Genomic DNA, 12540 nt, shown 5'->3' with positions numbered 1-12540 from the left:
CCATTGAAACCAATGGCAGGCAAACACAAACACATACAAACACATGGAAAACACATAGAAAACATCTTAAAAGGTGTCCAAAAGCTGACAAACTGCTCAGAAGACACAACAAACACATGGAAAAGTCACAACTACATATAGTCATGCGAAAAGAAAAGAGGTGGAGTAGTAAAAGGAGGAGGAGACACAGATATAGGTATGTCATGCCCTTCTAAAATCAAGAAAGGCTGGAGTAAAAATCTAAACTCACTCTACCAACACCCAGACGTCTTGACCAAAAAAATAAAAAAAGAAATAACTTTAGGTAGAATGGCGGCGGGTCCATTCAGAACACTTTCCTTAGAAGACGTAGTGGTACCCCCGTTGGGAGTTGTGCCAAAAAATGAACCCAATACATTCAGATTAATCCACCATTTGTCATATCCAAGGGGCAGGTCAGTAAACGACAACATCGACGCGGAACCAAGTACAGTACTATGTACTGTACTTCCTTTGACGAGGCAATCAGGCGGGTCAAGAAGTTGGTAAGGGGCACCCTAATGGCCAAAACAGACATTGAGGGGGCGTTCCGGTTACTACGTGTGCCTCCGAACAGTGTCTGCCTATTGGGCTGCTTCTGTGAAGGAGCATACTACAAGATCGCTGTTTTCCCATGGGGTGCTCCATGTCCTGCTCACTATTTGAGGCGTTTAGTTGCTTCCTCGAATGTGTTGTCATGGACATTTTTAAGGCGGCACATATTATCCATTACCTCGACGACTTCTTATGCCTGGGCCCAAAAGATTCGCTAGAATGTGAAAACACGCGGTAGTCTACCTGTGAGGAGAGAGCTGGAGGGAGAGTGGACACCCCAGAGCCGAGGGGTTAGATTGAGAAAGAAAGAAGGCGGTGTAGCTTGCTTCATGGGTGGGGTACTCTGAAGAGTAGCAGAAATTGCTACTAGGCCCAAAAGGATTTCCTGGGCCAAATGCCATTAAAAAATAGTACTTAGGTAAACAGGCCTTGTAGCTTGCTTCATGGGTGGGCTAAGCTGCTGAGTAGCACTAAATTCTACTAGGCCCAAATTGATTTCCTTGGCTAGATGCCTTTAAAAAATAGTACTTAGGTAAACAGGCGGTGTAGCTTTCTTCATGGGTGGGGTACGCTGCTGAGTAGCACCAAATTCTACTAGGCTCAAAAGGATTTTCTGGGCCAGATGCCGTTAAAAAATAGTACTTAGGTAAACAGGCGGTGTAGCTTGCGTCATGGGTGGGGTACGCTGCTGAGTAGCACCAAATTCTACTAGGCCCAAAACGATTTCCTAGGCCAGATGCCATTAAAAAATAGTACTTAGGTAAACAGGCGGTGTAGCTTGCTTCATGGGTGGGGTACTGTGCTGAGTAGCACAAAATGCTATTAGGTACAATACGATTTCCTGGGCCAGATGCAGTTAAAAATTAGTAATTAGATCAACAGGCGGTGTAGCTTGCTTCATGGGTGGGGTATGCTGCTGAGTAGCACTAAATTCTACTAGGCCCAAAAGGATTTCCTGAGCTAGATGCCATTAAAAAATAGTAGTTAGGTAAACAGGCGGTATAGCTTGCTTCATGGGTGGGGTACGCTGCTGAGTAGCACCAAATTCTACTAGGCCCAAAAGGATTTCCTGGGCCAGATGCCGTTAAAAAATAGTACTTAGGTAAACAGGCGGTATAGCTTGCTTCATGGGTGGGGTACGCTGCTGAGTAGCATCAAATTCTACTAGGCCCAAAAGGATTTCCTGGGCCAGATACCGTTAAAAAATAGTACTTAGGTAAACAGGCGGTGTAGCTTGCTTCATGGGTGGGGTACGCTGCTGAGTAGCACCAAATTCTATTAGGCCAAAAAGGATTTCCTGGGCTAGATGCCGCTACAAAATAGTACTTAGGTAAACAGGCGGTGTAGCTTGCTTCATGGGTGGGGTAAGCTGCTGAGTAGCACTAAATTCTACTAGGCCCAAATTGATTTCCTTGGCTAGATGCCTTTAAAAAATAGTACTTAGGTAAACAGGCGGTGTAGCTTTCTTCATGGGTGGGGTACGCTGCTGAGTAGCACCAAATTCTACTAGGCTCAAAAGGATTTCCTGGGCCAGATGCCGTTAAAAAATAGTACTTAGGTAAACAGGCGGTGTAGCTTGCGTCATGGGTGGGGTACGCTGCTGAGTAGCACCAAATTCTACTAGGCCCAAAACGATTTCCTAGGCCAGATGCCATTAAAAAATAGTACTTAGGTAAACAGGCGGTGTAGCTTGCTTCATGGGTGGGGTACTGTGCTGAGTAGCACAAAATGCTATTAGGTACAATACGATTTCCTGGGCCAGATGCAGTTAAAAATTAGTAATTAGATCAACAGGCGGTGTAGCTTGCTTCATGGGTGGGGTATGCTGCTGAGTAGCACTAAATTCTACTAGGCCCAAAAGGATTTCCTGGGCTAGATGCCGTTAAAAAATAGTAGTTAAACAGGCGGTATAGCTTGCTTCATGGGTGGGGTACGCTGCTGAGTAGCACCAAATTCTACTAGGCCCAAAAGGATTTCCTGGGCCAGATGCCGTTAAAAAATAGTACTTAGGTAAACAGGCGGTGTAGCTTGCTTCATGGGTGGGGTACGCTGCTGAGTAGCATCAAATTCTACTAGGCCCAAAAGGATTTCCTGGGCCAGATGCCGTTAAAAATAGTACTTAGGTAAACAGGCGGTGTAGCTTGCTTCATGGGTGGGGTACGCTGCTGAGTAGCACCAAATTCTATTAGGCCAAAAAGGATTTCCTGGGCTAGATGCCGCTACAAAATAGTACTTAGGTAAACAGGCGGTGTAGCTTGCTTCATGAGTGGGGTACGCTGCTGAGTAGCATCAAATTCTACTAGGCCCAAAAGGATTTCCCAGGCCAGATCCCGTTAAAAATAGTACTTAGGTAAACAGGCGGTGGGTGGCTGGGCTACTCTGCTGACGTGCAGACACTGCTCCTAGGCCTTAAACTATTAACTGGATTAGATGCAGTGAAAATAGAGATACACAGGCGGTATAGTTAGTTTCACAGGCGGGCTTCTCTGCTGACGTGCAGACACTGCTCCTAGGCCCAAAACTAATAACTGGATTAGATGCAGTGAAAATAGAGATACACAGGCGGTGTAGTTAGTTTCACAGGCTGGCTACTCTGCTGACGTGCAGACACTGCTCCTAGGCCATAAACTATTAACTGGATTAGATGCAGTGAAAATTGAGATACACAGGCGGTGTAGCTAACTTCACAGGCGGGTTACTCAGATGACTATCAGACAATGCTACTAGCCCAAAATGATTGGCTGAGCTAGATTACACCAAATGACAAACACTTGCACAGCACTGGCACAGACCTGCCTGGCAAACAGTGCTATGAACTGCTGTAACCTACCCTGAAAAGGGCTGATATTACAACTAGTCCCAACTCCTCCCGACTCCCTAAACCTATCTCTCTGACAATTTGCTCAAAAAAAACACTCTTAGTCTGTATAGCGCCCACAGCAGCAGCGGTGCCATCTAACACTAAACTGCAGCAGTGAGGAAATGGTGGGACGGGGCAAATGGCTGGTTCTTATAGGGCAAGGACATGTGACATACACAGCCAATGACACATGCCCTTGCTTGTGTGCATCACATGCACATTGCTGTGTGTGTGTGTGCACTGCTGATAGGCTGAGAGACTGCACCACCCCACTGTAAATGCAGGAAAGAAAAAAAAATGGAGATCGGCGTTATTTCAGCACAGACCTATCCCCCCCCCCCGCTCACTATACACTGAAACAGTCTATTAACAATGATAAACAGTTTTAATGTGCAAATCAAGCTAGGCTTTTGGTGAACGAACAGTTATCGAACAGAAACTCGAACAGCCCAATTTTGAGCAAATTGTTCGGGTTCGTCGATCGACTCGAACACTGCCCAAAACAGCTCGAATTTGAAATTGGCGAACAGTTCGACTTGAACACCGCTCATCTCTAGTGTTCACAAGGGGATGTCACGATAGCGACCCGGTCCGTGGCCCTGGGCGCTCATGTAAAAGCGAAATTGAATAAAGTTTATGTTCGTGACGCCACCTGTGGTATTCGGTCAGTGGGGACCGATGCTGCTTTAAGGGGTCCTGTGGGGTGATGCTATGGCAGCTAGATGGTACAACTTCCCACAGCTGAAGTATATCCCCAGGGCTCCAGGTGTGTAGATGGAAGATGGTGAATAGCACTGTAAAGAACGAGGACACAGGATTGCAGTCTCTTTACCTGGTTTACTGAAGACTTCAGGCAGCCACAGTCCAGGGTACCAGATCACAGGATAGGCAGAGTCCGGCCAGCTGGGAGGCAAGTTGGGAGTCCCCTTTTCCAGGTGGAGTTAAAAGCCTTCCTCTAGCATGGTGGTGTTGCTGTCCCTTACTGCCTATGGCTTCTGATAAGCTCCTCACAGTTCTCTCTTTCCTCCATAAAGGTGGGACATAAACCCATATGGCAGGTGACTCGAGCCTTTTTACCGGATCTCTATCATGACCCAGGCTCTATGTGTCACTGTGCCTCCTGGGTATTAGGGCGGACAGGTGATGTGTAATCCAGCTGTCCTGCCGGTTTCTGCTGTCAGTCTTAGAGTCCCTCACAACCTCGGTGTTCCGGCTACTGGTAATCTGCGCAAGCCAGGGAGGTAGCTAATTCACTGCTCTGCTCCACTGGTGTTCCTACTCCTGTGCTTTGCTCTCCCATATGCTCACTGCAATCTGTTCGGCTTTCGGTATTATCGCTGTCCAGGAGCTGCAGCACTTTCTTGTGGCTGCACGGCTCCTCATACGTTCTTCCTGCCTCAGACTGCTCCATTCTGCTCTCCGGCACTATCTGACTAACTTTCCCTCCAAACCACAATATATCTTTATATGCAGGGGAGTCACCTAGAAATAGGATCAAAAGCTCCCCCTTGTGGCCTGGAGTGTGAACATGTTGCATGTTTGTGTTACCTGGTGAGAGTTATCCTTCATTGCTTCCAAGCGTGACATCACTCTCCCCATGAGGAAAGCAATGCCACTGTTATGACCAGGACCCTGGGGCATCACACATAACCGTATACCAGTGTTAATAACACTAAAATACTTGTCACATGGATACCGCGACAGAGGGGGCCAGAACATCATGGCGTCTGGTTACATCCTTAAAACAGTACAGGTTTTCCTTGCTCTGTCATTGCAAGGTTTAATCAATTCAGTTGATTTCTTGGATCTCTCCATCCTGAATTGTCTCAGCTGTTCTGTTTTCACCACTGCCCTCTGGTATTTATGCTCTCCATTGGCATTTGGGAGTTGCCAGTGATGGTTACAACTTCCTGGTTTGGTGCTGAAGGAGAGTTCTGAATTAGTAGCAGTCAGTTGGTGTAGTTTACAGGAGATATCTGCGTGGATTTGGTATTGTATTTGTATCATAATCCTCTCCCGTTTGGTTTACCCCTTCGACTGTTGCTTGACTTCCACTGTGTTGGTTTGTGAGTGTATTTGTATGATTGTAGTTTTCTTTTATCCCTGTCTGTTTTTCCCATCTGTCTAGTTAGTGTTTTCCAATAAGATAGCAGCATAGCATGGTACAAGACCTCAGCATCTCCACCATGGAGATTGAGGGGTAATCTGGGGGACAGAAATAGTCTAGGGTGATCGGATACATGCCCGCAGTCCCTTGTGACTATGTGACAACACTATAAACAAAGACCAATATTACCAAAATTACAACTATACAAGGCATAAATAATACAGGTACACAATGTCCTCTACCATTACCACTACACAGTGATTACATAATGTTATAATATGGTCAGTACCTCTACTTAATAAGTACCGTACAAAGACCAATATTATCACCTTACATGTAATACTGCATGACTGAAATGCATTAAGCTGGTACTAAATTTAAAAAAAGAAAAGTAAAGGTTACTAACCCCTTAATGTCCAGTGATGGGCAGTGTCTGTCATTGGACACCTCCCCTTGTTTGGTGCGGATTCCGGCGATAAACCTACGCCTTTCCTGGCACATGACAGCTGATCTGATCAGCTGACCTGATCAGCTGACCTGTGCCCCTAACAGCCACGGGTGGATTGCGATCTACCCGTGGCTTTTAACATGTTAAATGCCGCTGTTAAACTCTGACATTTAACATGCACACGCAGGAAGTGTGTTATTACCTCCTCCCATGACCACAGGTCGCCAATGGGTTGGCATGACAACCCGGGGTCAACAGGAGACCCCTGTGGTTGTCATAGCTGGATAGCTATGAGCGCCGTCCAGCATTCGGCGATCATAGCAAGTGAGCATTTCTGCAGCCCTGCTCTATGTAGCACAAACGATCAGATATTCGCAGATTCTAGTCTCCGATGGGGACTATTGAAGCTAGTAAAAAGTTTAAAAAAATGGTTTTTGAAAATATAAAAAAAATATATAAAAGTTGGAATCACCCCCCCCTTTCGCCCCATTCAAAATAACACAGTAAAAAAATCAAATATACACATATTTGGTATCGCCGCATTCAGAATTGCACAATCTATCAATATATAAAAATAATTAATCCAATCGGTAAATGGCGTAGCGAGAAAAAAAATTGAAACGTCAGAATTATGTTTTTTGGTCACTGCAACATTGCAATAAAATGCAATAATGGGCAATCAAAAGATTATATATACACCAAAATGGTATCAATAAAAATGTCAGATCAGCGTGCAAAAAAAAAAGCCCTCAACCGGCACTAGAGCCTGAAAAATGGGTCTCGGAAAATGGCAACATTTTGTTTTTTAACAAATTTTGGAATTTTTTTCACCACGTAAATAAAAAAGAACCTAGACATGTTTGGTGTCTGTGAACTCGTAATGACCTACAGAATCATAATGGCAGGTCTGTTTTAGCATTTAAAAAAAAATCCAAAAAACAATTGTGGAATTACACTTTTTTTGCAATTTCACTGCATTTGGATTTTTTTTCCCGCTTTCCAGTACGTGATATGGTAAAATCAATGGTGCCATTCAAAAATACAACTCATCTCACAAAAAACAAGCCCCCACATGGCCATATTGACAGAAAAATAAAAAAGTTATTGCCGTGGGAAGAAGGGGAGCAAAAAATGGAACCGCAAAAATGGAAATACCCCTGGTCCTTAAGGGATTAAAAAGACTGATATTACCACCATACAATGACCATATAATCGTAGATACTTGTCCTGCCAAGTATATTACACAGATAACAGTACATTTATACAGTGGTGTGAAAAAGTGTTTCCACCCTTCCTGATTTCCTATTCTTTTGCATGTTTGTCACTTAAATGTTTCAGATCACCAAACAAATTTAAATATTAGGCAAAGATAACACAAGTAAACACAAAATACAGTTTTTAAATGAAGGTCTTTATTATTAAGGGAAAAAGAAATCCAAACCGACAGGGCCCCGTGTGAAAAAATGATTGCCCCTAATAACCTAATAACTGGTTGGGCCACCCTTATCGCAAACGTTTGATTGCAGTTGTTGCTGCTAACTGGCAATGAATCTTTTACAATGCTTTGGAGGCATTTTGGCCCACTCATCTTTCCAGAACTGTTATAATTCAGCCACACTGGAGGGTTTCCGAGCATGAACCACTTTTTATGGTCATGCCACAGCATCTCAATTGGATTAAGGTCGGGACCTTGACTAGGCCACTTCAAAGTCTTAATTTTAACATAATGGTTAGTCATTTATTGATATATCTTTTTGGACTTTGGACTAAATTGCTGTTAAGCTGAAATGTGTTAAGTGTACATACTTATTGATATTTGTCTTTATCCAATAGCCATCCATTATTACTGTGTTTTATTTATTAGTTGAATACCCATATACTATTGGGTTTCCACTTATAGAATATCTCCCCTTTTGCTTGGCTTACTTTTTGTATAGTACATCTTTGCACACTTTAGTCTATTATTAGGATGGCCCTGAGAAATATATAGTGTTTACCATCTCACAGAAGCACATTATTAGGATTTGATTTCTTTATCAGATGTACGGGCTTTCCACCTTTCCCCCTTTTAGCCTTACTTCTCCCTTTAGCCCTTATTACTTGTATTGTTGCATATTATTTTTTGCAATTGTTGTTCAATAAACTCATATTTCTAGTTTACCCCTTTTTCTGTTTCTGGGACTCTCTACTTACGCTGGATTGACTGTCTAGTCTATGTAATTATATTTTACTAATGGTAATTGATAAGGATTCACTCTTTTTGGGTTATATATATATTGCTTTAATTCTTAGTGGTATATTCCATTACTTCGCAGTGGTATTTCTTCTTATAGGTAAATATCGCCTTACAAGTACCACTGCATGACCAAAATGCATTAAGCTGTTACAAAATTTTAAAAAAAGAAAAAAAATTCTGTTAACCCTTTCACCCCGATAACACCATAGGCATGAAATTTACCTGTGAAATCAATCCAGAGGTGCTGTCATTTTTGGATGTTAATGTCCAGATTAACACTGACGGTTCATTGAAAACACAGATCTTTCGGAAGCCTACGAGTAGCAACAGTCTACTTAGATGGGAGAGCCACCATCCGCAAGCTCTCAAACGAGGTATTCCGAAAGGTCAGTTTTTAAGATTGAGAAGGAACTGCTCGGACACCAATACTTTTATTGGCCAATCGGGGGATATGAAAAATCGCTTTAGGGAAAAGGGGTACCCTAGAGGGGTTGTGGAGGCAGCCTTCAATCATGCCCTCGTACAGGATAGAAATGCTCTGTTACAAACTCAGACCAAAAGACAGACTACTGACTTGGAGACCATCAGAATTATTGGTACCTATGACTGTCAACACACAAGAGTGGCCAAAATCCTTGAAAGACACTGGGATGTTCTATCCGCTGACCCAGACTTGATCCACATGATTGGACCTAAGCCCCAAATAACATATAGAAAGGGCCTATCCCTAAAAGACAATTTAGTGCATAGTCATTTCAAAAGACCTGTGACTGAGGGCACATGGCTTGACAGAAAAACCTGTGGGTACTTTAAATGTGGCAATTGTGTTAATTGTAGATACATGAACCCATGCAAGTTTATTACTAGTTCATCTACTGGGAAGAAATATTATCTTCGTGATTTTTCAAACTGTAAAACCAAGGGCGTGGTCTATATTGCTACCTGTCAGTGCCCTAAGGACTATGTTGGTAAAACTAAGAGGGAATTTAGGAGGAGAGTTGGTGAGCACGTAGGCGATATTAAACATGGACGTGATACACCTATCGCCAAACATATGAATGAGACACATCAGGGTAACCTGCAGGATATTACATTCAGTATCATAGAAGTCTATACACCAAATCCAAGAGGTGGTGATTTTGATAGGTTGTTGCTACAGAAAGAATGTGCATGGATTCATCGTATTAACTGTATAGCACCATTGGGACTGAATGAAAACCAGTCCTTTATATGTTTTCTATGATTAATCAGCCTACATTTCCCCTGTATGTTATGAACCCCTTCTGACTTTTCATCTATAATATTGGCTGCTTGGCCTTATTTCTTACTAGTGTGGCAAATATTATATAATATTTCAAGATCTTAATAATGAACTTAAGTACCTCTAATGTGCGACTGTGCTTTCATGGTAGGCTACCTGAACTATTGCATCTGTATACTTGCCTTGCCACCTGTTTTTTACTCTGGCTAATACAGGGTACACGGTATTTACCGTGAATATCAGTATTTATTCTATTATATGTTAGCATCTACTCTCTCTCACGACTATGTATATAGGAATAAATGGGATCGCCAGAAATAATTTGAGTCCTTATCGATGTGCTATAGTGCCATTGGTGACTAATAATTAAATATGGACATATTTCGGGGACATCTGGGGTGGCGCCTTGTTATCAATATGGCTGGCTTCCCATATTAAGTCATGCGGCTAATAAGAAATTGCTGCCGTAAAGGTTAGAGCATAGCAAATATGCTGTTTAATATAAATATTGTGTGCATTGGACTGGTTGCCCCACCATTATTATGGCCGCCATGGTTTGATGTTTTGCCCGTTACTTAGTAACTATCAGCGTTATACATATGTGGTTCTATGTCCGGTCATGCGTGGAGCTGTAGTTGTTGCTAAGTGTGCTCCAGTTGCTACGCACGCCAGGGGGCTGGTCTGACTGTGGCGGTACATCTCCTGAAGCAATAACACATACGGTGTGGGCACGCGCAGCTAAGTTTCTGATTAGCGCTGACCACTTCCGGTCATGCGCATTGCTGTAGGCGCGGTAATATGCGCTCCAGGTGGTACGCACGCCAGGGACAATGCGGCCAGAGCGGCGCACTAGAGGTAAAAGCATATATGCCGAGCGCACACGCCGTACAGACCGGATGGGCCACAAGAACATGGCGTTTAGCACACTTTTACTCCAGACCCTGCTAACTATTCTGGTGTCATAACGGTCAGATTTAGCAGACAATCCAGAGACAGGGGGAGTTATGTCTCTAGTGGCGATAAGTATCTAGTATCCATCAACTTCAGAACCTATATAAGTGAGAGCTAGTGGGTTATTCCATGATACATCCATACATCAAAGCCTCCTGATGATCCGTGAAGGTGAAACGCGTAGAGGCGTACTATGACATCTTCAGAACGATGAGTATTGCTCCTAGCTCATTGCTTCATTGCATTGTTACCCATGTACACTGACAGACTAGTTTACGCAATAACTATAAATGAGGCAGTTATCTACATATAAGTGTTATATCTCTGGTTATTGATTAAGGTGGCCTCTTTAAAATAATGTGCATATCATTGTTATCTGGATTAGATAGGCACTATCTTTTGATCTGTTTATGTATCCTATGTATACATGGGTAGTTTGCTTATGCTACTGATTATTTAGTCAGTGCATTTATTTATTTTTTTGCTTTGCCTGCATTCAGTTATTATCTGGGCACATATACATATTTTCTGTGTGCCTTTTTTTCCCCAGCTACCCATAGGGAATCCAAGGGATAGCCGTCACGGAGTGGGGGCGCCATTTCCACTGTACAGTAGGGTGCCAACCTCCACAGTTAGGCAGGTATTGAGCTTAGGGTGCAGTGCAGTTAGGATTTTTTTGTTCACTTCTAGCACTTTATTCTGCACTGTTTTGCACTTTGTATGTCTGTGTCTCTCACCCTATCAAAATATATACAATAATGTCTTTGCCTTATTTACCAATGGGCAATTTTGGCTATTAATATTTATCTACACAATTTCTTCCTGTTGTATATCTGTGAGCCCGGTTGTGACACATATGCAGGGCGGCAATAGGAGTTTTAGGGTGAGTCGTCGTTGAGTGGGGGCGCCAATCTCGTTTATGTGTAGGGTGCCAACCTCCACTGTTAGGCAGTAGGGATTTAGGGTTCCCTTGATAGGGTACATCTAGAGAGCACGGTTGTTTGTCATGCTATGCTTGTGGTTGTGTCTATGGTTTTAACTAATAAAAGTATTGTTTTATATAGTTTATTGAGGATTATAGGTTATTTGGTTGTACTTTGATTCTCTTTGACCTATAGGTTATATTGAATTTTGGCTTTAACCCTTTCACCCCGAAGCCTGTTTTCACCTTCCTGGCTAGGCCAATTTTTACAATTCTGACCACTGTCACTTTATGAGGTCACAACTCTGGAACGTTTCAATGGATCCCACTGATTCTGAGCTTGTTTTCTCGTGACATATTGTACTTTATGATAGTGGTAACATTTATTTGCTATGACTTGCGTTCATTTGTGGAAAAAATGGAAATTTGGCGAAAATTTCGCAATTTTCAAACTTTCAATTTCTATGCCCTTAAATCAGTGAGTCATATCGCACAAATTAGTTAATAAATATAATTTCCCACATGACTACTTTATATCAGCACAATTTTGGAAACATTTTTTTGTTAGGAAGTTATAAGGGTTAAAATTGACCAGCGATTTCTCATTTTTTCAACAAAATTTGCAAATCCATTTTTTTAGGGACCATCTCACACTTGATGACTTTAAGTGGCCTATATGACATAAAATATTCAAAAGTGACACCATTTTAAAAACTGCACCCTCAAGGTACACAAAACCACATTCAAGAAGTTTATTAACCCTTCAGGTGCTTCATAGGAATTTTTGGAATGTGGAAGGAAAAACTAAACAATTACTTTTATTTCACAAAAATTTTTCTTTATACCTAATTTTTTTTAACCTTTGCAAGGGTAACAGGAAAAATGGACCATACATTTTGTTGTGCAATTTCTCCTGAGCATGCCAGTACCTCAAATGTGGGGGAAATCTACTGTTTGGGCATAAGGCAGGGATCTGAAGGGAAGGAGCGCCATTTCACTTTTTGAATGGAAAGTTTGCTGGCATAATTGTTTGGAGAGCCCCTGATGTCCCTAAACAGTGGAAACTCCCAACAAGTGACACCATTTTGGAGACCCCTTAGGGAACTTATCTAGATGTGCATTGAGCACCTTGAACCCCCAGGGTGCTTCACAAAATATTATAACATTAAGCCGTTAAAATAA

This window comes from Ranitomeya imitator, chromosome 1 (genome assembly GCF_032444005.1).
Source record: "Ranitomeya imitator isolate aRanImi1 chromosome 1, aRanImi1.pri, whole genome shotgun sequence".
NCBI classification, from domain to species: Eukaryota; Metazoa; Chordata; class Amphibia; order Anura; family Dendrobatidae; genus Ranitomeya; species Ranitomeya imitator.
This window is presented reverse-complemented; position numbering follows the sequence as displayed.